At 42.1% G+C, this 24,584-nt stretch overlaps 1 protein-coding gene across 9 annotated transcripts in view; it reads right to left on the bottom strand.

Moving 5' to 3' along the window:
* FOXP1 (forkhead box P1) overlaps positions 1 to 24,584 on the bottom strand; it is an 825,883-nt gene that overhangs the window by 281,371 nt on the left and 519,928 nt on the right. Inside the window, exon 1 of one of the 9 annotated variants that reach the window (XM_033926377.1) lies at positions 24,366 to 24,399. The exons of the other annotated variants lie outside the window; for them this stretch is intronic. The gene's annotated coding sequence lies outside the window, so the exon portion shown is untranslated. Of the gene's footprint in view, positions 1 to 24,365; positions 24,400 to 24,584 lie in introns of those variants that run through there. 9 annotated transcript variants of the gene reach the window in all.

Here is a 24,584-nt window from a genome sequence, read left to right on the forward strand (position 1 = left end):
TTGTGTGTACCCGCACGAGGGTAAATCAAAAAGTAAAGGCAAAATACATTTATCGGCTTTAATAGAAGTAACTGAGTAATTGAATATAGTCCTCATGCAAGATGACATATTTGTTGTATCATTCAACTAGTTTCTGCATTCCTGTAGAGAAGTTTTTCAGCTATTCCCGAAGCCAGCTTTGTCTTTTGCTCTCTGGGTGGCAGTGATGCAGCCACGTCTCGTCACCGGTGACGATTCTCTCCAAAATACTCGGATCTCCTTCATACCTTCTCAGGAACTGGGTGGCAACTTCCACATGCTGCTGTTTGTGCAGATCAGTAAGCTGTTTGGGAGCCCATCGTGCATCCCAAGTCATCATGCATTATGGCAAATGCAGATCCATAGCTGATATCCAAATCTGCAGCCAATTGAGACGCTGTTATCCATCGGTCTTCTCTAATCAAGGCATACGCCCTGTCAGTGTGCTCTTGTGTGTGCGATGTTGATGGGTGATCAGAACGACCGTCTGTCATTCCCGCTTTAAACCTTTTTAACTACTCAAACTTTTCATTGATTTGTGGTGCTATGGATATTGGATATACTGAGTCAGTATCCAATGGTGAATTTCCACAGGTTTCATTTCTCTGCCCAAAGAAATTGCACTACTGCATGTTCTTTGATTGTGCAATGGGCATCCATGTTTCTGACCTCTTGGCTGCCACAAGACTATAGGCTGAACACTGCACTGTGTATGGATGAACCATCCAACAAGCAATGTATGAGTACATATGCTGCATTTTGTTCCAGTTGACGCATTAACACTTGCCTTTAATTTTTGATTCGGATGGATAGATAGTTAAGATAGACAGGATATGATTATAGTAGATTGATATACATTGGGGGGAACAGATTAGAATCTGGAAGGAAAATTGAGAAAGGGCGTAAGACTCAAAGTTCATGTTCGACGCTTAATGGCCCTGCACTGACCTTGTGGGCTTTATTCACTCTTAGCCAGTCCAAAAATATTGTAGCACCTAAATATTCCAGGACTGGGGTAAACATAACTCATGTAAATTACATAATCATTCAACTAATTAGGACCCTTTAGAACCTCTCTCTCCAACCCTTTGCTCTGTTCTACGGTGGGTGAGAAATGAACTAGGATGCCCTTTGAATCCAGCTGGAAAAGCCACATATATCCCATCACCGGCAGCACATTATTTCAAATTACCGAAAAAAAGATGATCTGTTTTTTTTTTCACAATTGTGTTGCAGAAGCTGCACTTCCCTGTTATTGAAAGAAAATTGTGTTTATTACTCCTTTAGCATAGTGTAAACTCATAAACGTCAACAGAGAGTACAAGGAAAACTGTCAACTGTGTATTGTTTCTTTCATGTGCTTCTCTTCCAAGTCAATTACACCTTTCAAGTTCTGGGGCATTGTATGATAAACTGGCAGTAAAAATCATTCACATTAATATACCATGGAGCCCAGCCTGCAAAAGGTAATTAAAGAAGTAAATGACTCATAAGAATAGACATATTAGCTGCAAAATCAAAGGCAACTGAGCTGCCACATGAAAATATGTACCATTAAGATACTGCATTTTCATATTCCTGTAATCAGCTTCAGTAGACTAATGCTTATTTAATCCAGTTCTGTGCTAAGTCCATCACAACTGTTTTTTGCTGTTTTCTCCTTCACTGAACATTATGTGCGCAGGTTTGGAATAAATACCGCAATAAGATTTTTTGCATATACAACTGAGAAATGTCTTCTTACATTTTACAAACAACTCATCCTTCCTTGAGAACAAGGAAGGGGCCAGATGATTCAGGCTATATTTCCCGGCAAGATTAGGATTTTCAAAACACAATGGAGCTGATAACCTAGCAGAACAGCCAGGGAATCATTTAAAATGTCTCAAATTATTCATATACGCAGCGGCACTATACATGTTAGTAAAGTGCCACTGAATACAGCAGCCTACGCAGTTACAATCCTAACCCTCCTTACCGGGCGGACTAGATGAGCCATGCTGGCTTTCTCTGGCGTCATTTACCACATTCCAATGTATTATGTGGATGTACCAAGCTATGGAGCCCCAGTTTTACTCTGCCTTTTCAGCAGCTTAGCTAAATGCATGAACTGTACAGATAATGGCCAAATATCATTTATACAGATAAATTATTGGGTCAATATTAAAAGTGATTTAAACAGGCCTGAAAGGCTCTTGGTCAGATAAATTAGCTACGCAGGATCATCTGCGTATAGTCAGTGGCTCTTAACTGGTTAATGCTGCTGAATATCAGCAGGAACACCTAAAGAAAGCCTGCAATTTTGTAAGCAGGTCAGGGGGCATAAGAACATAAGAGTTGCCATACTGGATCAGATTGAAGGTCCATCAAGTCCAGCATCCTGTTTCCAACATTGGCCAACCCAGGTCACAAGTACCTAGCAATAACCCAAAGAGCAGCAACTTTCCAGAGCTGATATTGTGATGTCATAATGCCTCATTGATTCCACCAATGCCTAGAGCCACACTGTCAGTGATGTCACAATGGCTTAATTATCCTAAACTTGGGCTCACATAAAAGAGTTGCCATACTGGAACAGATTGAAGGTCCATCAAGTCCAGCATCCTGTTTCCAACAGTGACCAACCCAGGTCATAAGTACCTGGCAAGATCCCAAAGAGGAAAACATTTTATACTGCTTATCCTAGGAATAAGATGTGGATTTTCCCAATAGCTTATGGATTTTTCTTTTAGGAAACTATCCAAACCTTTCTGAAACCCTGCTAAGCTAAGTGCTACATTCTCTGGCAACAAATTTCAGAATTTAATTACATCTCATCCCTTTTAATCACTTTCGCCCTTCTCTGTACATCTTCTAATCCCGCTATATCTTTTTTGAGATGTGATGACCAGAGTTGCTCACAGTACTTGAGGTTTAGCCATACCATGGAGCGATACAAGGGAACTTATGCAGTTAAGAGCCAAAATTCAGCACCTACCTAAGTTAAGAAGACAAACCAGATCACAGAAAACTCAATCCTGTCTTTATCCAGTTTTGCTTAGGCAGTTAAGTGCTGAATATCGCACTTAACTGCAGAAGAGAAAGCCGGCTGCACAAACCTAGATATTCAATGGCCTGGAATTGAATATCAGGGCAAAAAGCCGCTGGCAGCTAAAAAACGATCACCATCGTCAGCTGAATATTGACTCCTAAGCTCAAGTTTTATCTTTATTTGATATACTGCTGAAGGAACATACCATCTCGGTGGTGTGCAATAATTCAATAACCAAAGCGAGAAAAGAATTACAAATCTGATAGTATAGCAGAAAAGTGAACAAACAGTACAGTTCTAATGTAGGGGGAACAGGGGCAAAAGAGAGATTACAACAGGGAACACAGAGGGTAGGCTCAGTGCCCTAACATGGACCCCAGTAGCAGAAACTGGAGTAGTGTCAACTAGACTGCGCATATGTCTACCTCAACAGGTGAGTCTTGAGTGCTGCCTTAAATTCTTGATGCCATGATCACATAAGCAGACTAACTGGGAGGGCATTCCCTAAGGTATTGAATGCAGACGACCTTAAAACATTCAAAGAAGTCTGGCGAAATGAAGGAATTGTCAACCCGTTTTGTTAAGAATGAAAAGCACGTCTACTGACGGACAGAATCAGGAAAGAATCTTGGTTTGGCCCGACGTACAGATCTTATGAGCTAAGGTTAAAACTTTATAAACTATACGTACCCTCCAAGGGGAGCTGGTGCTCAGATATAATCAGTGGCACCCCTGGAATGCTGTTTGCATACTCTTTTGACTCTGTATAGTGCCGCTAATAAGTGGATTTAAACATCGAGCCCGTCATTTTCAGAAGTAGAATGTACAATCACCATATTCCGCTGCACAACTTATATTCTGCGAGAGCCACCATACTCACATGACCCCTCTCCTCAAATCACTTCTTTGGCTACCCATCCCATTTCTGAATGCAGTTCAAACTTCTCTTACTGACCTAACAAGTGCATTCACTCGGTAGCCCCTCAAGATCTCTCACCCAAGCAAGCTCCATTCCTTGGGTAAGTCTCTCCTATCCATACCCTTCTCCCCCACTGCCAACTCCAGACTCCGTCCCTTCTATCTTGCTGTAGTGTATGCCTGGAACAGACTGCCTGAGTCATTACGTCAAGCTCCATCTCTAGCAGTATTCAAATCCAAGCTAAAAGCTCACTTTCATGAGGTTGCTTTTAACTCCTAACTCCCACCCACTGTAAAATTACTTATGTCCATCTTACCATTCTCTGTGTGAGAAACTCTCCAACTCCTAAATGTCCTATTTGTCTTTCTAAATTAGATTGTAAGCTCTTCTAAGCAAGGACCATCTATTACTTGTTAAATGCACATGTACAGCGCTGCGTACGCCTTGCAGTGCTTTAGAAATTATGAACAGTAGCAGTAGTAGGTATAAGGCAGGGGTACCCAAAAGGTCAATCATGATCGACCAGTAGATTGTGAAGGCAACACGAGTCAATCGCAGAACTCATCCCGGGCTCTGTGATAGACTCGTGTTGCCCTCATGTTTTACCTGCTTCCCGACGCGGTAAAGAGGATGCAGAAGCGCCGAGCCGAGTAGCCTTCCTCACCCGACGTCAATTCTGACATCGGAGAGGAAGTTCCGGGCCAACCAATCGCTGCTGGCTGGCCTGAAACTTCCTCTCTGATGTTAGAATAATTCACATGTTTTGGCATTTTGACGTTCACAGGCCATCATTTTGAAATACTTTTCCCCACAAGCAGCCAAACAGAGAAGCTCAACTTGAAGACTTCACTGGATGCTAAATTACTGCTGTGTGTGGCTGTACCTTTTTAAAAAACCAACAATTTAACACCTGATCCCAAAGCTTTACCATGTCTTCTCTGAGTATAGTAATGCTTTTATTGCTTTTCTCTTCCGTCTGAAATATCCCAGCAAAACAGGGTACTTTACAATTTTTTATTTTTTTACATGCAGTTCAAAAATTCCATTTGTAATCAGAACAAATTCACATCTCATAAACACATCAGTATATCAGGTTGTTATATTTGATTAGATCCCTTGGAGACGACAAGGAGCTCAATTCATACAGGAAAAATGTTCAACCAATCTGATCATTCCATTTATTGAATAAGCTTGATTATTTTTATAGGAGGCTTAATTCTCTCCAGTTTGGCCAGGTTCCAGAATGTTTTTTTTTTGTTCTCAGTGGCATGGTGTAAACCACCTTCCATGTTATGTGAACTCTCATTCTTAGCCAAAGAATCGAGAAGAGTGTCCTCACCTCAGACATTTCATCTTAGCCCAAAAGGCCAAGAACAGCCTATGCTAATGTCAGCGACAGGAGAAGCAGAATGTTTTACGTATGAACGTAAGTACATAAGCAGTGCCATTTTGGGAAACACCAAAGGCCCATCAAGCCCAGTATCCTGTTTCCAACAGTGGACAATCCAGGGCATAAGCACCTGGCAACATTCCAAAAGAGTAAAACAAATTTTATGGTGTTTATCCCATGAATAAACAGGGGATTTCCCCAAATCCATCTTAATGGCTTGTGGACTTTTCTTTTAGGAAATTATCCAAACCTTTTTTAAACCCTGCTATGCTACCCTTTTTTTCTGTTGTTTTTTTTACCGCATTCTCTGGCAACAAATTCCAGAGTTTAATCATAGATTTGTCAGTTCCTATTCCTCAAGAGCAATCCTGATAAATCAGTCTCATCCATGTTGGATTCTATCATACATTGTAATGGAGACATTTTCATTTTGAATTTCATAGAAGTCTTCGTAGGTTTTCTGTTGCATTTTAAAGGACCAAACAAATAAATATTGCACTGTCTAAGCTTTCAAGACTTTACTGGTCTTTTCTTTATGCAATTACAGTTTTTTGATATATCACGATTATTAACAAAAAAAAAAAAAGTCAAATCAAAGAGGTTAACAATAGATAAAAAAATCAAAGGGAAATAATTTTTAAACAATAAAATGATAGGCACAAAGTGACAATCAAGGGCAGGAAAAGTTTACAATATCAAGAGGTAAGTACAAATAGGGTGAGAACAGGAGGATAGGGGGAAAAAAAAGAATGCAAGAAGAAATGAAGGGTTATCATGTCCTACAAAGAGTCTTGTTTTCTCCAGAGCCTATTCATTTTCCTTTTTTTTTTTTTTTAATAGATGTTTATTCAGTTCCTTCAAAACAAGTACAACCAGAGAAAAGTACTCTGTAAAGAAGAGCCATTCCAAGATCACATAACAGCCAGAAAAAAAAAAAAATTGAGAACAATGTCAACAGGAGGAACTTTTCACATAATACCCTCCATTTTTAATATTCCACACTGTGTCAAACCACAGGGGCTAGTTTAGCACGCACACACGAGTCAAGGGCCACCTAACACCGTGGCAGTTCCCAAAGGTAAGCAACCCACACTGGCTCAACTTGAACCGTATCCCGTGTATCCAAGAAACGTAACAAGTTGTGTTGTTAAAAAGGTGATGTGAAAAAGGCGACTAGAGCCAAAAACATGTTTTCAAAACAAGGAAGGAGGATGTGAATGATGAAAACAGGAAATGGCATAAGCACTGGCAGGTTACGTGGTTCCCGGGACCATTTTCGTTCCACGTTTCCACGTCAGAATCCAGAATGACACGGATCTAAGCAGTTTCTCTCTTCTAGCCAATCACTGTGCTGACTGCAGAGTGTTCTATGAGTTTACCTAAGACATGGGGTGTTCAATGCTGGCTGGTAACTTCTTGTAGCCTTCCCCACTTTCTATTTTTCAATAGCTTCACAATGGAGTTCTCTGGGCAGCTCCGTTTTCAGCATGTTTAGAAATTTGTTTCAAATTCACTTCATACAACAAAAACAGCTTAATATTGACTTGCGGAGGTAATATTTTTTAGAAACAGCTAATTTTGATTCACTGTGACAAAAGGACTTGTGCAATCAGGACTTTGAGGTTTCTTATTCTCCATCATATTTTGAAGTCTCTATAATTGTTCTTTAACACTGAAAGTATACAGTGTATTGGGTATGCAGTACTCTCCTGAAATTCGGGGGGGGGGGGAACGTTCATGGAGTGACCGCGAATGTTGAAAAACCGTGAATATCGGAAGAGTACTGTAATCTTCCCTCCTCTCTTGCTTCGTCCCCAATTTAAAAAAAATAAAAAAAATTGCCTTCTACCTCCCTTCTCATGCGCCTTATCAGGCCACAGAAGACACCACAGTTTGCGCTTGAGCATGGTGCTGAGGGCTGACCCTCGAGGTTTCCCCGCAACCAGCCCCAGCCAAGATACCCCAGTTGCCTTAATCGGCGGCGCCTTCCGGAGATTGGCGGTGGTGCTTTTTCTGCTCTACGTGTTGTGCCAACTACTTCCACACAGCTCTGCAGCTGCTTTTATAAGATGCATTTTTTTCCATCAAAACAATGCATAATCTTTCTAAAATGCAAAACTCGGCACCTGGTCCCCAGAGTGCTTTTGCGGAATGTCGGTTACAGTATGTGTGCTGTGATAAATCACACAAGAGAAAAAAAGAAGACCCCAAAATCCACAGAAGAATCAATCCAACAACAAAAAAACAGAAAAAGTCCAACTGGAGCCAACACAGTCCGTGTTTCGGTGAACATGCCTTCCTCAGGGGTCCAATTGATTTCAAATGCACAAATAGATTTGCATATCAAGAAGGCAGTGCAGGCAAATCTCTCTCATGCATATTCATTGTGGATATCCTGAAAACCTGGGCTGCCAGTAGATCTCAAGGACTGGACTTGGGCAGCCCTGAATTCATCAATGTATTGTAAAATGTATTCTCTTTTTTTTTTAAGATAGCAACAATACTTACAAATTGCCATGCCTAGTAACTACTCATGTTGAAAAAAAAATTTTGTTGTAAAGCCTCTACACAACCCTCTTCAGCAGAAAAACCCCTTAAAGGTACAATGTGGGTGCAAAGTTATGATACTGGAGGTATCCGTTGGCTACTGCCTTTATGTTTCACACAAAAAAGTGGCATCTTTTCTATAAGGAGGAAAATTAGATGGCATCTACTGTATTATATGTTACTAAATAGACTTATGGTTAAATCCAGCATGAAATATTTTAGAAAATGGAAGATTAGGATTCCAACATGCAATTAAGCAGATCAGTATGATAACTTCACTCTATACAGTAATTAGTGCTTTTAGAAATAAGATACTTTCACTCAGAAGTGCCACAAATACACCACACTGCACTAAGAAGCTGCTCTGCTGGGAAAGACGATTTGCTATCAAGGGCAAAGCTGCTATACAGTGAGGTAGCAGTGAATGACAGCCTGCTGCTGTTCGAGTCCATTAGCTGCAACGTGACAGAGAAGCACATTCACTACGGCACACGACCTGTGAAAAATCCAAGATCTTCTTAAATCTCTGAATTGGATTGCTGCATTAATTCTTAAGAACTGCAATCCTTCGAGCAAGTCAAATTACCCCCATTAACAGGGGAAAAAACAGCCTCTGCGATAATCAAAAAAAAAAAAAAAGTTATTTATTACTTAGGGAGGTGGATTTTAGAAAGCACGTACAAATCAGAACTGCGACGTCCATGTCGGAATGACTCAAACTCTGCTAATATTTTAGAACACGGATCTGTTGAACTAGACCTTGTTCCAAAACACATTGGGGAACGGACATTTATGTGCCAGTTACATGCATGAATGCACCAGTAACACGCAGTGAGCGCACATACACATGAATGTTCTGAAACAGCAGCACACACATGCAATTGCTGAAATCTACAAATTTATGTCTGCCAATTTGGAAACATATCTACGTATTTTTTCCCATGCCTGCTATCCCATTGTGCGTAAACTGGGCTATTTTTCCACACACATGGTTCTTTTTTAATTTGATCTATTAGCATAACACAAATTAATTATGACACAGGAAAATGTAAGTCAGAAACTCTCTAACTTTCTTTCAAAGATTTTTCCCCCCACTCAAAAATATTCAGGATAAACAGAGAACCTGACAATATTTTTGCACTAATCAATTACAAGTAAGAAGGGTACCAGAAAAACTGCAGGATGAATCAGGATATAAAAAGAATAAACTGAGCAGACAAGCAAAGTACAGACTATAAAAATAAAGTACATAGATCAGTGGTCTCAAACTTGCGGCCCGCATGTGGCTCTCAATATGTTACCATTGTTCTGGAACATTGCCCGCCTCACTGCTGTAACCTCACGCAAGCACTTTCCTGCATCTGTACGCAATTGTGAGGTGGAGTAGAGAGGACAATCGAGTACAGACGCAGGAAAGTGCTTGCGGGAGGTACAGTGAAGTGGGCAACGTTCCAGAACATTACATTACATTACATTACATTACAGATTTCTATTCCGCTTGTGCCTTGCGGTTCTAAGCGGATTACAAATTAAGAGACTGTATAATTTCTGGAATAATACAGTATATAGAATCAGGAAAGTATCAAGTTACAATTGATTAGTCTGGACGTTTCCAGGAAGCATTTAGAGCATATAGTAGATAGATAGTAGGTTGTTGAAGTGAGTTGTACAATGTTTAGGTATAGTTATGGTGGTGGTGTTCGTGTGTGTATTTTCTAGTGCTATGTAGAGGTTAAGATGAAGGAAAGTATTTTTTGAAGAGATGAGTTTTGATTTCTTTTCGGAATTCCTTTATGTCTATTGAATTGATCAGTAGATTGGAGATGGTTGTGTCAATTTTTGCTGCCTGTGTAGCTAAAAGGCTGTCATATATTTTCTTGCGTCTTATACCTTTGAGAGGAGGGTAAGCGAATAGTTTTTGAGTTCTCCTTATTCTGTGTGAGAGATTACGGTGTAGACTTTTGTTTAGGTAGCTGGGTGCTGTTCCGTGTGTTACTTTGTATAGTAGACAGTAGAATTTGAACTGGGATCTTGCTTTTATTGGTAGCCAGTGTGATTCAAGGTAAGCGTTGGTGATGTGGTCAAATTTGCTGAGGGAGTAGATGAGTCTGAGGGCCGTGTTCTGAACAGTTTGTAATTGTTTTATCATGTAGTTTGGGCATGATAGGTATAGGCTGTTGCAGTAGTCTACTATGCTTAGTACTAGGGATTGTACTACTATCTTGTATTGATCTTTGATGAAGAATTTTCTTATTTTTCTTAGGTTACGCATTGTGAAAAATGCTCTTTGGATGATTTTGTGGATTTGGGACTGCATTGTGCAATTTCTGTCTAGTTGAATTCCTAGGATCTTGAGTGTGCTTTGCATTGGGTACTTGATTGTGTTTAATTCCAGTTCTGTGCATGATGGTTTTTTTTCCTTCTCTAATAGTAGGAATTTAGTTTTTTCCGAGTTCAGTTTCAGTTTATGACTTGACATCCATTTTTCTACCGTTTCCATTATTATATTCAGGTGGTTTGTGGATAGGGGGTCTTGTATGTTGAAGGGGATGAGGATTGTTATATCATCCGCATAGCTAAATGATATTGTGTTTAGGGCATCTAGGGTGTTGCCGAGGGATGCTATGAAGAGGTTGAATAATATAGGAGATAATGGTGATCCTTGTGGTACTCCGCATGGGTTTGACCATGGGTCGGATAGATGCTCTTTTGACTTGACTCTGTATGTTCGTGTTTTGAGGAAGCCTTGGAACCAGTTGTAAACATTACCCGAGATTCCAATTGCATCTAGTGTCTGGAGTAGTGTGGGGTGGTCAACTAGGTCAAATGCAGCAGAGAGATCGAGTTGAATGAGAAGTAGTTTGTTTCCTTTGCTAAGGTGTTGTCGGGCTGTGTCTAGTAGTGATATCAGTAGGGTTTCTGTGCTATGGTTAGATCTGAATCCAGATTGGGATGGATGTAGTATATGATGGTTTTCAAGGAAATTGGAGAGATATTGTGCGACTAGGCCTTCTGTTAGTTTGATATATAGAGGGATTGAGGCGATTGGTCTGTAGTTTGTGGGATTGTCTATAGGACCTTTGGGATCTTTTAGGATAGGAGTAATTATGATTTCTCCTAGTTCCGGTGGGTAATGACCTTCCCTTAGTGTAGTTTGAAGCCATAGTGTGAGGATGGCTTTAAATTTGGTGGAGGCTGTAGTTAGTAAGTATGGGGGACAATTGTTCAGGTCACATGATGATTTGCTGTATTTTTTGTAAAGTCTGTCTACGTCTGACCATTGTATCTTTGGGAAGGTTGTCCAGATCCTGTCTGCTGGGATTGCTTCATCTATTGTGGGGTTGAATTGTATTTCTTCTAAGTTGATTCGTGAATTGTTGAATGTGGATCTTGTTGTGATGATTTTGTGTTTGAAATGGTCCGCTAATTGGGTGGCTGTGGGAGTTTGGTTTCCTTGGGTGGCGAGACATGGTTTGGTGTCGGTGAGGTTTCTTACGATGTCGAAAAGTTTTTTAGTGTCTGGTTTTTCGGTGCCGATGAGTTATAAGGTAACCATTGGAGGCAGGGCAGCTTGTGCGTGTGTACGGAATCTTGTGAACTCTCGTGAAATTTAGCACCTCTCCTGGCGGTGACTGCTTGATGCAAGATGGCAGCTGTGTCCGGTGGTGAAGGCGGTTGCGGACGCGACCACCAGACACTTAAGGCACAAGTTTTCCAGGCACAAGTCAGATATTGATTCTCCCTTAGAGGACTACACCCAAATCTAGTCTCTTGCAGTTGATACTTTGCATGAGGTAAAACTCGTTATAATTTATAAATCTTTCCTTAATTGCTTCTGATCATTTCTGCTTTACACAGCTGAAAGCAGTACAACATGCAGAAAGTGAAAAACTATCTAAACTTCACTTTCTGCATGTTACATTGTATAGTAATCCTCTATCTATACCCTTCTATCCCCTTTTCCTTCAGGAAATTATCCAATCCCTTCTTGAACCCCAATACCGTACTCTGTCCTATCACGCCCTCTCGAAGCGTATTCCAGGTCTCCACCACCCTTTGGGTGAAGAAGAACTTCCTAGCATTGGTTCTGAATCTGTCCCCTTTTAATTTTGCCGAATGCCTTCTCATTATTGTAGTTTTCGAAACTTTGAAGAATCTGTCCCTCTCCACTTAATCTATGCCCTTCATGATTTTGTAAGTCTCTATTATATCCCCTCTAAGTCTCCGCTTCTCCATGGAAAAGAGCCCCAGTTTCTCTAATCTTTCAGCATATGAAAGGTTTTCCATATCTTTTATCAATCGTGTCACTCTTTTCTGAACCCTCTCAAGTATCGCCATATCCTTCTTAAGGTACAGCGACCAATATTGGACACAGTACTCCAGATGCGGGCGCACCATCGTCCGATACAACGGCAGGATAACTTCTTTCGTTCTGGTTGTAATACCTTTCTTGATAATACCTAGTATTCTGACTCAATCATTCTTGCACAGAAAAACTCCCAAGAATTTTCTTCTTTGTAGTCTATTTTTAAGAATGAAACCCATTTGATCAATAATTGTTTTCCTCTGGAATTTTAGAGCCAAATATTTAATTCCCCCCAAAAGTTGCACGATATAATTAACTTCAAATGGAATGGCTGAGTAGTACAGATAAAGAAACCCAGAGATCAAGGCCACAGCTAAAAAAAAAAAAAAAAAGATAGTCTCTAGAATATTCCATCCTCACTGGCAACTGCACCATTAATGGTGACTTGACAAGAAAGAGACAGCAGGTCCATACTAGCAGGGTGAGTGAACAGCATGGTCGATTTGCTACAGCTTTCCTCCGTGGGAGGCTGCCATTAATCCATGCTCCTGAATCAGATTCAATACGGTTCTAGAGAGCTGAAGATGCCTATTTAGACTTCTTGGATGAGTAATCTTGAATAACTCTTTCCTGCAGAGCTTCTTAGCTGGTTAGGGTGAAAGACGACCAAAGGTCTATGGAGTGCAACCTTCTTCTGACTAACTCACAGACCTGGAAGTATTAATAGAAATGCTAAGATAATACATCACTGAGCTCTGTAAGCTGCAAAGATCACCAAGAAAGCCCAATTCAGTGGATGCAAGGTTTACGAAACAATAAAAAAAATAAATCCTCTGCATGGGCAAAGGTACTGTCTGGAATTCAAAATCTGCATTACATTTTTATATGGTAATAAAACAAGCACCATTTTAACCTAAGCTACTATATTTTTATCTCTGACCTTGGAAATTAATCTAGTGATACATTCGCTTGCTGAAAATACCCGAGTTTTTCAGGGACCCAGATGTAAAATGGAATGCTATTAGAACTAGTGACTTAGTTTCTACTATTTGGGTTTCTGCCAGGTGCTTGTGGAATCAGGATACTGGGCAAGATGGACCATTGGTCTGACCCAGTATGGCTATTCTTATGTGAGAGCCAAGTCTAGGACAATCAAGTCATTGCGACTTCACAGCTGAGTTTGGCTCTTAGGCATTGGTGGAATGAGGCATTATGACATCACAATAGGAGCTCTGGAATGTTGCTACTTTTTGGGTTTCTGCCAGGTACTTGGGACCTGGGTTGGTCACTGTTGGAAACTGAGCTAGATGGACCATTAGTCTGACCCACTTATATTCTTATTTACTTGGCTTTCTGAGGAGGTTAAGCATTTGGGTGTGCTGGTGGACTCGAGATTGACACTTAAAGGCCATGTTCAGGAGCAGATACTAACAACTTTTTTCAGGTTGCGCCTCTTGAATAAACTTAGACCATATTTGCGAGATGGTACATTCTACAGTCTACGGTGTTAGCATGCCTTGACTACTGCAATCTTGTTCTCTTGGCCTTGCCAGCAGCCACGTTGAGTGCGTTGCAGGTTACGCAAAATTCGGTTGTCAGGACGCTATTTCAGTTAGGGAGGACTGAACATGTGACAGTAAAGTTATGCTGCTTAAAATTGAAAGATCGTTTACACTATAGATTGTTGGTGGTGGTTTATTTGTGTGTGCTTGGTCTGGCACTGGAAGGTCTGATGGGTACTATTTTGCCTTATGTCCCATTACCGAAGCTGTGTTCTGTCCATTGAGCAGATTTGTTTGTTCTTATATGGGGGAAGAGGAGTTATTTTCCTCTACAGAGGGTCACAGACCACAACTGGACTTTACCCTTCAGAAATTCTGAGTAAAACCCATATTTTATATCCAATTTTAATGATCAATTTAACTCACTATGCTGTACATATGTAGCAGAAAGAACGCTAAGAAACGGTTATTTTAAAAAAAATCTGTATTCAACTACAAGTGTTGATACAAGGTATGTACAATTACCGGAATTCATTTTAGGTTTCCTGCTCAATTTTCTCTTGTTACAGCAAACACAGTGACAGAAAACAATTAACACAGGTTTTGTTTCTCAGGGAGGAGAGAATCGTATCACAGACAGCCTCTAGCTAAAATGTCTTCTGCTGAATAACATAATCACTTGAGTAATCAGCCACAAACTTCAGATGAAAACTGGCATTCTCTTAATTTCTTTCTAAAAGGGCTGTCCATAGACGCGGAATGGAATAGATGCAAAAAAATAAATAAATAAAATAAGTGGCAGAGAACATTTTAGGAAAACATCAGCTGCAACTGTGAAAGTGTATGGATGTGAATCATTTCTTGTGGAGAGTTATTCTATGCTTATATAATAATGTATGGGCCTGATTCTATAAATGGTGCCTAACATTTTATGTTGGTAAGTTCATTTTGTGTTGTAATTGTCAGCTGATTGTGTGTGATATGTTACAGGATTGAACTGGAACAAGGTTTACATAATGAGACAAGGGCATGAATGCCGTCTCCCATGTACTCTTTTGCTTTCTGATCTCCTGAAGAAGCCTGGGGTGAAAAGGGTCCCGTTGGGATCAGAATTTCATTGATTAAGCTAAGTTTCTGTTATTTTATTTTTGTTTTGATTTTTAAAAGCACTTTCATAATATTTACAGGGGCAATTCAGACCGATGATTGAAGGGACAGCCCACTCAGTTGATCAGCCCATGCTGTTGAAATGGGTTGAGGGGAGTCGGATGCCTTCTCTCCTTTTTTTAATGTTTCACCATCAGCTCATGCTGTATGCATTTTCATGAAATATTTATAAAATGTTTAAAAAATATAATTTGGGGATCGAGAAAATTTTGAAGAATAATTGTGTATTCGCTTCACTTTTTGGATGTTCACCCTTTGGATCACAGTTAGTGGAGTTTGTCATTTTTGGTTACGAACATAAGAATTACCGCTGATGGGTCAGACCAGTGGTCCATTGTGCCCAGTAGTCCGCTCCCGCGGCAGCCCTTAGGTCAAAGACCAGTGCCCTGAGTCTAGCATTACCTGCGTACATTCTGGTTCAGCAGAAACTTGCCTAACTTGTAGGCTCCATTCCATGCAGGTGTCAATCAACCGCTAGGTGTCCTTTACAGAATTATGCTTGTACGTTGCTAGACATCCATGTGGTAAGTTCCAGGCCTAACTACAATGCCTAGCGATGCCTAAGTCACCCACGTCTATTCTCCACCCCTAACCAAGCCTAATTTTCAGGTAGGCATTATTAGGTGTCAGAGGGCACCTTGACTTAGACGTCGCTAGGTGCTGCACCGATATCCGTGCACAACCTACATTGACAATTAAAATAATTTTTTTTTTTAAATCGGCTTTTAACGTCATGGTCAATTACCTTGCCATTTAAACCAATTAAAAACAATTAAGTGGCACGCAGAACTACCCCCCCCCCCTTTACAAAACCATAGCATGGTTTTTAGTGCCGGCCTTGGTGGTAACAGCTCCAACGCTCATAGCAATTCTATGGACGGGAGTAAGTAAGGCATTGCTAGGCATCCGTGATTAAGGCACCTAGTATCACCTATCCTAGGTACCATTTATAGAAACAGCACCGTTATCAGCGGCTGCCTAATAAATGGCTGCCGATCACGTATCACCCAACGACGCCATTTACAGAATCACAGCTTTAGTGAAAAGTAGGCACCAGAAACGTAGGCCAGGGTTTTAAAGGCCTACATTTCCGGTGCCTACCTTTGATGAGAATCACGTCTATGGAGGCGGCCTTGGAATGTCTTAAGGTTATAATTTTAAATCATCTTTAAATGGCTTTATAGATGTCATTTGTAGAGTATGGGCCAATGTGTCTCTGACTTTATATAATACTTGTTTATGTGCAGAAGAGCTAATGCAAATGCTAGCATGTATTTCCTACAAGTTCATGTGCAAATTAAGAAATATTGGGGCTCTTATTAAACCGCGCTAGATTCAGCACGCCATAATTGCAGCCATTTTAATATTTTCTTTTCCGGTCTTGTGCCAATGGTCGCATTAATGCACAGTACTGGCAAACAGTTAACACGGGAGACCTTAGGCCCCGATTCTATAAATGGTGCATAAAACATAAGCGCTGAGGAACCCTTGGGACACCCTCAGATTTTCGGGCTACTCACAAAGAGCATGCAAAATCCACCTCATAGCAACTCATTTCATTGTGGATAGCCTGAAAACCTGACTGGCCGGATGTGTCCTGAGGATTGGGTTGAGAACCCTTGCTCTATTCTGATCGGTAGACATGAATAGTGCATCAATCAGGCTATCATACAGTTTAAAATATCATATGAAATCTATATCTTGTACCAAGAGATATGAGTAAATGAGCTCAATAAAACAGAACAAGAAAATTTTTTGTGTCTCATGTTGCAAATAACAGCTCTACAGTGGTGCCTCACACAACGAACTTAATCCGTTCCAGGAGCAAGTTTGTTATGTGAAACGTTCGTTGTGTGAAACGCGTTTTCCCATAAGAATACATGTAAAACAAAATAATTCGTTCTGTAGCATAAAATATGCTAAGGTGACATAAAAAAAGATAAATTTTTGGTTACTATTTTTATTTAGATACATCTAAAAACATAATTGTTTTTTAAAACAACACACATTTTTTAAATTTAAAGACAGACTAAGTAGAGTCTAATTTTACAGTGAGAGAGGGCAGAGTCTCAGCGGCAAAAACTGGGACTTAACTGTTCATTTTTTTTTTTTTCTACCGTGTTTCCCCGATGATAAGGCAGGGCCATCAAATAAGACAGCCCCCCCTTTTTAGAAAAAAATGTAAAATAAGGCACCCCCCCCCGTAAATAAGCCACCCACCGATACCTGCGCTTACCCGAATCGGGTGGTACGGTGGGTGACTCCGTGTGGTCCCTGGCACCCCCGACACGATCGGGGCAAGAGGGAGCTCAAGCCCTCTTGCCCCCCCGACTCCCCGACACGATCGGGGCAAGAGGGAGCTCAAGCCCTCTTGCCCCCCTGACTCCCCGACACGATCGGGGCAAAAGGGAGCTCAAGCCCTCTTGCCCCCCCGACTCCCCGACACGATCGGGGCAAAAGGGAGCCCAAGCCCTCTTGCCCCGCCGATTCCCCAACTCCCCGACAATATCGGGCCAGGAGGGAGCCCAAGTCCTCCTGGCCACGGCGACCCCCTAACCCCACCCTGCACTACATTACGGGCAGGAGGGATCCCAGGCCCTCCTGCCCTCGACGCAAACCCCCCCTCCCCCCAACGACAGCCCCCCCCCCAAGAACCTCCGACCGCCCCCCCAGCCGACCCGCGACCCCCCTGGCCGACCCCCACGACACCCCCAACCCCCTTCCCCGTACCTTTCTGTAGTTGGCCGGACAGACGGGAGCCAAACCCGCCTGTCCGGCAGGCAGCCAACGACGGAATGAGGCCGGATTGGCCCATCCGTCCCAAAGCTCCGCCTACTGGTGGGGCCTAAGGCGCCTGGGCCAATCAGAATAGGCCCGGGAGCCTTAGGTCCCTCCTGGGGGCAGGGCCTGAGGCACATGGTCGGGTTGGGCCCATGTGCCTCAGGCCCTGCCCCCAGGAGGGACCTAAGGCTCCCGGGCCTATTCTGATTGGCCCAGGCGCCTTAGGCCCCACCAGTAGGCGGAGCTTTGGGACGGATGGGCCAATCCGGCCTCATTCCGTCGTTGGCTGCCTGCCGGACAGGCGGGTTTGGCTCCCGTCTGTCCGGCCAACTACAGAAAGGTACGGGGAAGGGGGTTGGGGGTGTCGTGGGGGTCGGCCAGGGGGGTCGCGGGTCGGCTGGGGGGGCGGTCGGAGGTTCTTGGGGGGGGGGCGGTCGTTGGGGGGAGGGGGGGTTTGCGTCGAGGGCAGGAGGGCCTGGGATCCCTCCTGCCCGTAATGTAGTGCAGGGTGGGGTTAGGGGGTCGCCGTGGCCAGGAGGACTTGGGCTCCCTCCTGGCCCGATATTGTCGGGGAGTTGGGGAATCGGCGGGGCAAGAGGGCTTGGGCTCCTTTTTGCCCCGATCGTGTCGGGGAGTCGGGGGGGCAAGAGGGAGCCAGGCGGAGAGAGGGCAGTTAAGCGCAGTGCCTGCGCGGAAGGATGCAGCTCGGGCGACTTCGTTGTGTGAAACGAAGTTTGTTGTAGGGAGCAAGACATAAAGTTCGTTGTGCGCAGCGTTCGCTGTGCGAGGCGTTCGTTATGCGAGGCACCACTGTAATTAGGAAAGCAATAGACCACTAAAATTTCCAATTGCTTAAATTTTTTTCAAGTATAATAACCACCCCCTCTTTTACTAAGGCACGCTAACTAGCGGGCGCTCAAAGGACACTTTAGCATTTAGCACATGCTAAATCGTCTAGCGCGCCTTAGTAAAAGGACCCCCATGTGCAGCAAGTCAACAACATCAATAACAAAGGTACCCCATGCGTTGGCCATGGAAACTGTGGCCAAAGGATATCCCTTTGGAAAGGGGACCAGTTGTACAAAACATCTGTTCAAGACACTCATAAGCTGCGCAGAGAAAAGCCTCGCACTGCCATTATGGCCATTGCCATAAGACGAGAAGCTTTGAATAACGCTCCCCACTGCAAAATCCAACCATCAAAAATGTCCAGGAAATTAAGAGAGCTGAACTGAAGATGTTATGGCTGTCAAAAGGACAGGGACAGAACATGAAGCAAGCTGGGAACGTCGGGAAGGATGAAACATTAATAAAAAAAAAGAAAAACAGTCAACATCTCTGATAATTACTATAAGCACAAACATGAAAAACCTGCTTTGTTGGGTGGACACCTTATATTGTAAACATATGCTTGTGTACAAGAATAGGCGTGAGCCTTTCCAAGGGAATGGCTGCTGAATGAGTCGCCTTGCTAAAGCAATCAAGTTATTTATGTTTTGTTTCTTAATATATATATACATTTTTTTTATTTTAAAAATTTCTATTCCACTTTAAATCAAAATGGATTACAATAAAACATATAAATTCAAGTGTAACACACATCACAGAAAGCACCTGAGCATCTAGTAAACAGACTTTACATTATCAATATCCTTTTCTACAAAACTTCATCAAACGTCTAAAAATATAATCTAATTAATAAAGGCCTGAATAACAAGGTGTGTCTTTAACATCTTCTTAAAATTCATCTTAAACTATGGAACACTCTACCGGCGGACTTCTTCCTTTGAGAGGGTTTGTGTAGCACAAGTCCACAATAACTTGAGGCACAAGTACTTACGTTAGCGCAACGTCTGGCATAAATGCTCACGTCTAAGTAGGCAGCTGGGCATGTAACTGCCCGTATTCTATAAGATACGCTCGTTAAGTGCTAGGTACACTTTGACCCAGTTCCACCCCCTCTTGCAATTGTGCGCTATGGATTTTGCACGTGCAATATGCAGAATACCGACTAAGTGCAGTCATGCATATAACTGCTAATTAGTGCCAAATAGCTCCGTCCCCAATCATAGCCAATTGGTCAGTATTACCATTACACATGTAACCGGCACTGTTCTATAATTTGCGCTTGCAACATTGAAAAATAAGACCCAGATTCTCTACACAGCGCCTAGATTAACGCACCTAGCCAATGTAGGTGCCTAATTCCTCAATGGCAATGTAGGTGCCATTAAAAACCAATTTTTAAAAATTTGCTGGTAGGCCTCTAACTCAGTAGACACCTACCGCTTTGTGGTAGGCGTCCACTCTGAGGCTCCTAGTAGAAAGTAGGCGTGTCTAGGGGCAGATTTTTGAGGTATGGCGCACTCATTTAGGCCAAGAAAACCCTAGCCTAAACGGCAGTGCACCTAAGGTTTCAGCGCCTACCGATGTCTTAGCTTGCTTAGACGCCACTAAGTTTGACTCCATAAATAATAATAATAACAACTTTGTTTTGTATATCGCCATACCCAGAGAGTTCTAGGTGGTTCACAGCAATTAATTAAGATTAGAAACGAAGATAACATTGGAATTAACAATTTTTGGAGTGTACAAGTCATTGAAGTTGACAGGAATATACAAGAGTGTGCAATAGGAAGGTAAAATTTTATTTACAGGGGAAAATACCGGTCATTGAAGTTGATTGGTTTGGTGGGTACAATAAGAGGGGAAGGTGGCCGCCTAGTGGGGGAAATTGCGCTCCTTGGCTCCTAGAAGTTAGGCCTAAATTGGGGCCTAAGTGTAAAAATGGGCACATAAGTTTATAGAATAAAAGGTCGAGTGTTTCAAAGTCTACAGAAAGGGAAGTTATATTTTTACCAGCAGCCAGTAATCGCATAACTTCGAGCACTGGTCCCTGCTACATGCACTGATCAAGGAAAAAAAATTGACGGATAATGATTTCATCACCTAAATTAGTGTTAAATACTTCATTCGAAAGCACTGAATAGGTGAATAGCAACATTTTTACTGGCTTTGCTTCAATGTCTTATTACTCCAAACTCTACTCGCCGATGTTACCCCTCATGTATGAAATATGCAGTAGACAATTGCTTTCTTGGCTCTGATTCTGGTGTTTGAAATATAGGACAAATACCCCACTGTATATAAAACTTCAGAAAAAAACAACGTTGTATTAACTCTGTTCAGTCGTCTCTGTTGCCCGGCTTCTAATTCCCATAGAACCATTAGAGAAACTAGGATATTTATGAATTCAAGTGGCCAAGCTGAGACTTGTCTGCAATATGTAACCTCACATTTCAAAGAGCTATCGAGGGCAGGAAAACATAAAACAAGCTCTGTTTAACTCATTACTTGTATGTGTAAAAGTCTGAGCTAAATACCAGCTTTATACAAAAACATGTCAGTCTTGATGAAAGGATTCTGCAAGGAAAACATTTCTCTCCCATCACGCTCCACCCAGTGAGGGGCACACAACTATTAATAAGCAAAAACTTCTTATTTCTTTAACTCATAAGAACATAAGACTAGTTTTACTGGGTCAGACCAAAGGTCCATCAAGCCCGGTAGCCCGTTCTCACAGTGGCCAATCCAGGTCACTAGTACCAAGCAAAAACACAAAGAGTAGCAACAATCCATGCTACCGATCTAGGGCAATAACAGACTATGGACTTTTCCTCCAGGAACTTGTCCAAAACCTTCTTAAAACCAGCTACGCTATCCAATCTTACCACAACCTCTGGCAATGCGTTCCAGAGCTTGACTGTTCTCAGAGTGAAAAAATATTTCCAGCAAATTGGTTTTAAAAGTATTTCCCTGTAACTTCATTGAGTGTCCCGTAGTCTTTGTAATTTCTGACAGAGTGAAAAATCGATCCACTTGTACCTATTCTACTCCACTCAGGATTTTGTAGACTTTAATCATATCTCCCCTCAGCCGTCTCTTTTCCAAGCTGAAGAGCCCTAACCTTTTTAGTCTATCATCATATGAGAGGAGTTCCATCCCCATTATCATCTTGGTTGCTCTTCTTTGAACCTTTCCTGGTGCTGCTATATCTTTCTTGAGATAAGGAGACCAGAATTGATTGCAATACTCCAGGTGAGGTTACACCATGGAGCAATACAGAGGCATTATAACATCCTTAGTCTTGTTAACCATCCCCTTTTAAAAATAATTCCTAGCATCTTGCTTGCTTGTTTGGCTGCCGCTGCACATTGGACAGAAGGTTTCATCGTATTGTCTACAATGACACCCGGGTCTATTTTTTTTTTTTTTGAGGGGGGGGGGCGCTAACCCCCAAGGGCAAACCAGAAAGTCATCACTGGAGAGAGCAGTGTGTCACTGTGAAGGGGATCTTTCCTGCTCCCAAGACTCTATCCTTGCTAGCAAATGGGGTAGATGGTATGGGATAGACCTGGAAATGCAGTCCTCAAGGATGACAAAGAAATAGGGGGAGAGACATTAAGGCTTGGAGGACATCAGGCTATGGAGAGTTCATCTGCTGAAGTTAAGGGGAATCAGGCTGGCATTACTGTGATGCAAAATACACATATGTTACTGCTGTTGGCAACATGTGTGTTATCTTCAGCCTTCTTCAGGAATTCCAGACTTGTGGAGTCTGTGGACTCTGCACACCCGCCCCCTTTCTTAAGCAGGCACATAGTAATAGTACTCTTGTGCAGACCAGACCTGTGCCCTTATGCTTACTTACCTGGAGTACTCTACTCTTACATGACCTTCCGAGCTTCTTGCAGCTTCTGCCTTCCAGGGTATATCTTGAATTGGTTTGACAAGATGATTCAGTCTCTGGAAAAGGAATTCAAGAAGGACCACACTGCTGCTCTACATACATTAATGGCAGTCCACAAAGCTGCCTGTACTCTAACTGAATGTGCCCAAATCCTTCCAGCTCCTGTTACCCATTTCCAAGATAAGCTGTGGCAATAGCCTGTCTACCCATCTAGAAATAATTGGTTTGGAGGATGCCCCTCATGAGAGCCAGTGAACAAGACAAAAACTATCTGACTTCCAGAATAGATACCTTCAGGTACCATCCCACCCCTCTGTGGACATTGGGTTCTTGCCAGGACCACTAAGCACTTCTTCATCAACCATTCCTCCATGGCCCTTAAATCCTCACTCAACCTAGTCAGGTTGAGGGGAGAAGTGGCCTAGTGGATAAAGCTGCTGCCTCAGCACCCTGAGGTTGTGAATTTGATCCCAGCCTGCTCCTTGTGACTCTGGGCAAGTCACTTAACACTTCATTGCCCCAGGTACCAAGGCCAGGACAGATAGAGAAAATACTTAAGAGTACCTGATTACTATACAATGCTTTGGGTGAATCTCTTCATGAAAAAGTAGAGACATCCTCATCCCAACCCGTAGGAACGAGCAATTGAACACCATCTGCATAGAGAAATCCCTGCATGCGCAAACTCATGCTGAACTCCCACAAAGGTCACAAGAAATTGTTATATAGCAGGGGAGATAAATCAGACTGCTGAAGAATCCCACAGAATGTCAGAAAACACAAAAACAGGGCACTCTACCACAAAACAAAATGATACGATACAACAATGCACCTCTCTCAAAGTACCGATTCATTTTTTTTTAGATTTCAAGTGTTTTAATCTGACTGTATACACACACACACACACACAATATCTCTACAAATGTACCGAATCCTCTTTTGGCACCAGTTCCAAAAAGGAATCTAAAGCCAAGACAGCTCTAGAGAAGAGAAAACGTGCAGCTTAAAAGAGTAGCAGCCAAATAATTAGTTACCAAAGAATTGTTGGTTGGGTCTTCCAAGACATAAAACCATAGACAAAAGAATTTATAGGCTTTGAAAGGGTTTTCGATTTTTTGCATTCTAGGCTAACACTCTGACAAACGTGCCGTCCCCATCATTCCTCACCGCTTCCCGGCTATACAATGCCCTCACTTTTGATTCTGTAGGTGACGTTGAAGTGCAAGGAGTATTTACTGATCCAGTTATCTTGTTCGGTGACAGGCAGAATCAATCAAGGAGGCCAGTCACACACTTCTGTATTCTAGGCATGGTTCTGCACTTCAGGATACGAGATCACAGTGTTATCCAGCCAAATTTGATCAACAAATGCAGTTCCCCTGTGCCACTGCAATCTCGGATGAAGATGTTATTATGTGGAACTGAGCAAAGTGATAAAGACAGTACAGAAAAGGATAAGTCCACCTGAACACTTCTGACAGCTTGAATAGACTAGCGATGCAATACTGCTTTTTAAAAGGTTGGTAAAATGCTAGGTGTAGTTTATAAAAAGAAGAGAGAGAGAAATATATCAGAATTAATTACAAATATATACACATGCACATACAAATACATATGTGTATGAAACACACACATGCACAATTATATATTATTAACTTATGCACTAAACAATGTAGATCTATAGTTCTCTTAGGCTTCCGTGGCTGGTGGAATATATACAGTAACTCAGCTTTACGGGAGAACATCCTTAAATTCAGCAGAGAATTCTCCACCCTATGGGAAAAGAAACCAACCGATTTTCTCACCAAAATTTCAAATTTGTTGACCAATGAGCTTTCCTGCCTCGCTCACCTCAAGTCCCAGCCAATCAGATTTGAGGACCCACTATATATAAGGACAAACTGTAGACCCTCACAGCATAGCGCATGAAGGCTGAAACGTCGGTTCTACCTACCCCATGTGTCTTGATTATTTGCTGGCTAAGACTTCCCTTCCTTCAACACCTTCAGAAGTAGAGGCATAGACTAGTGTGCAGCAGCTCAAGAACCTGGGAAACAGGGGTTGATTTCCTTGTGACCCTGGGCAAGTCATTTTACCCTCCATTGCTCCAACTACAAACAAAAATAAAATATTAGATTGTGAGCCCATTAGGGCCTAACCTCCAGCGCCATTT

Source organism: Geotrypetes seraphini, chromosome 17, assembly GCF_902459505.1.
Source record: "Geotrypetes seraphini chromosome 17, aGeoSer1.1, whole genome shotgun sequence".
NCBI lineage: Eukaryota > Metazoa > Chordata > Amphibia > Gymnophiona > Dermophiidae > Geotrypetes > Geotrypetes seraphini.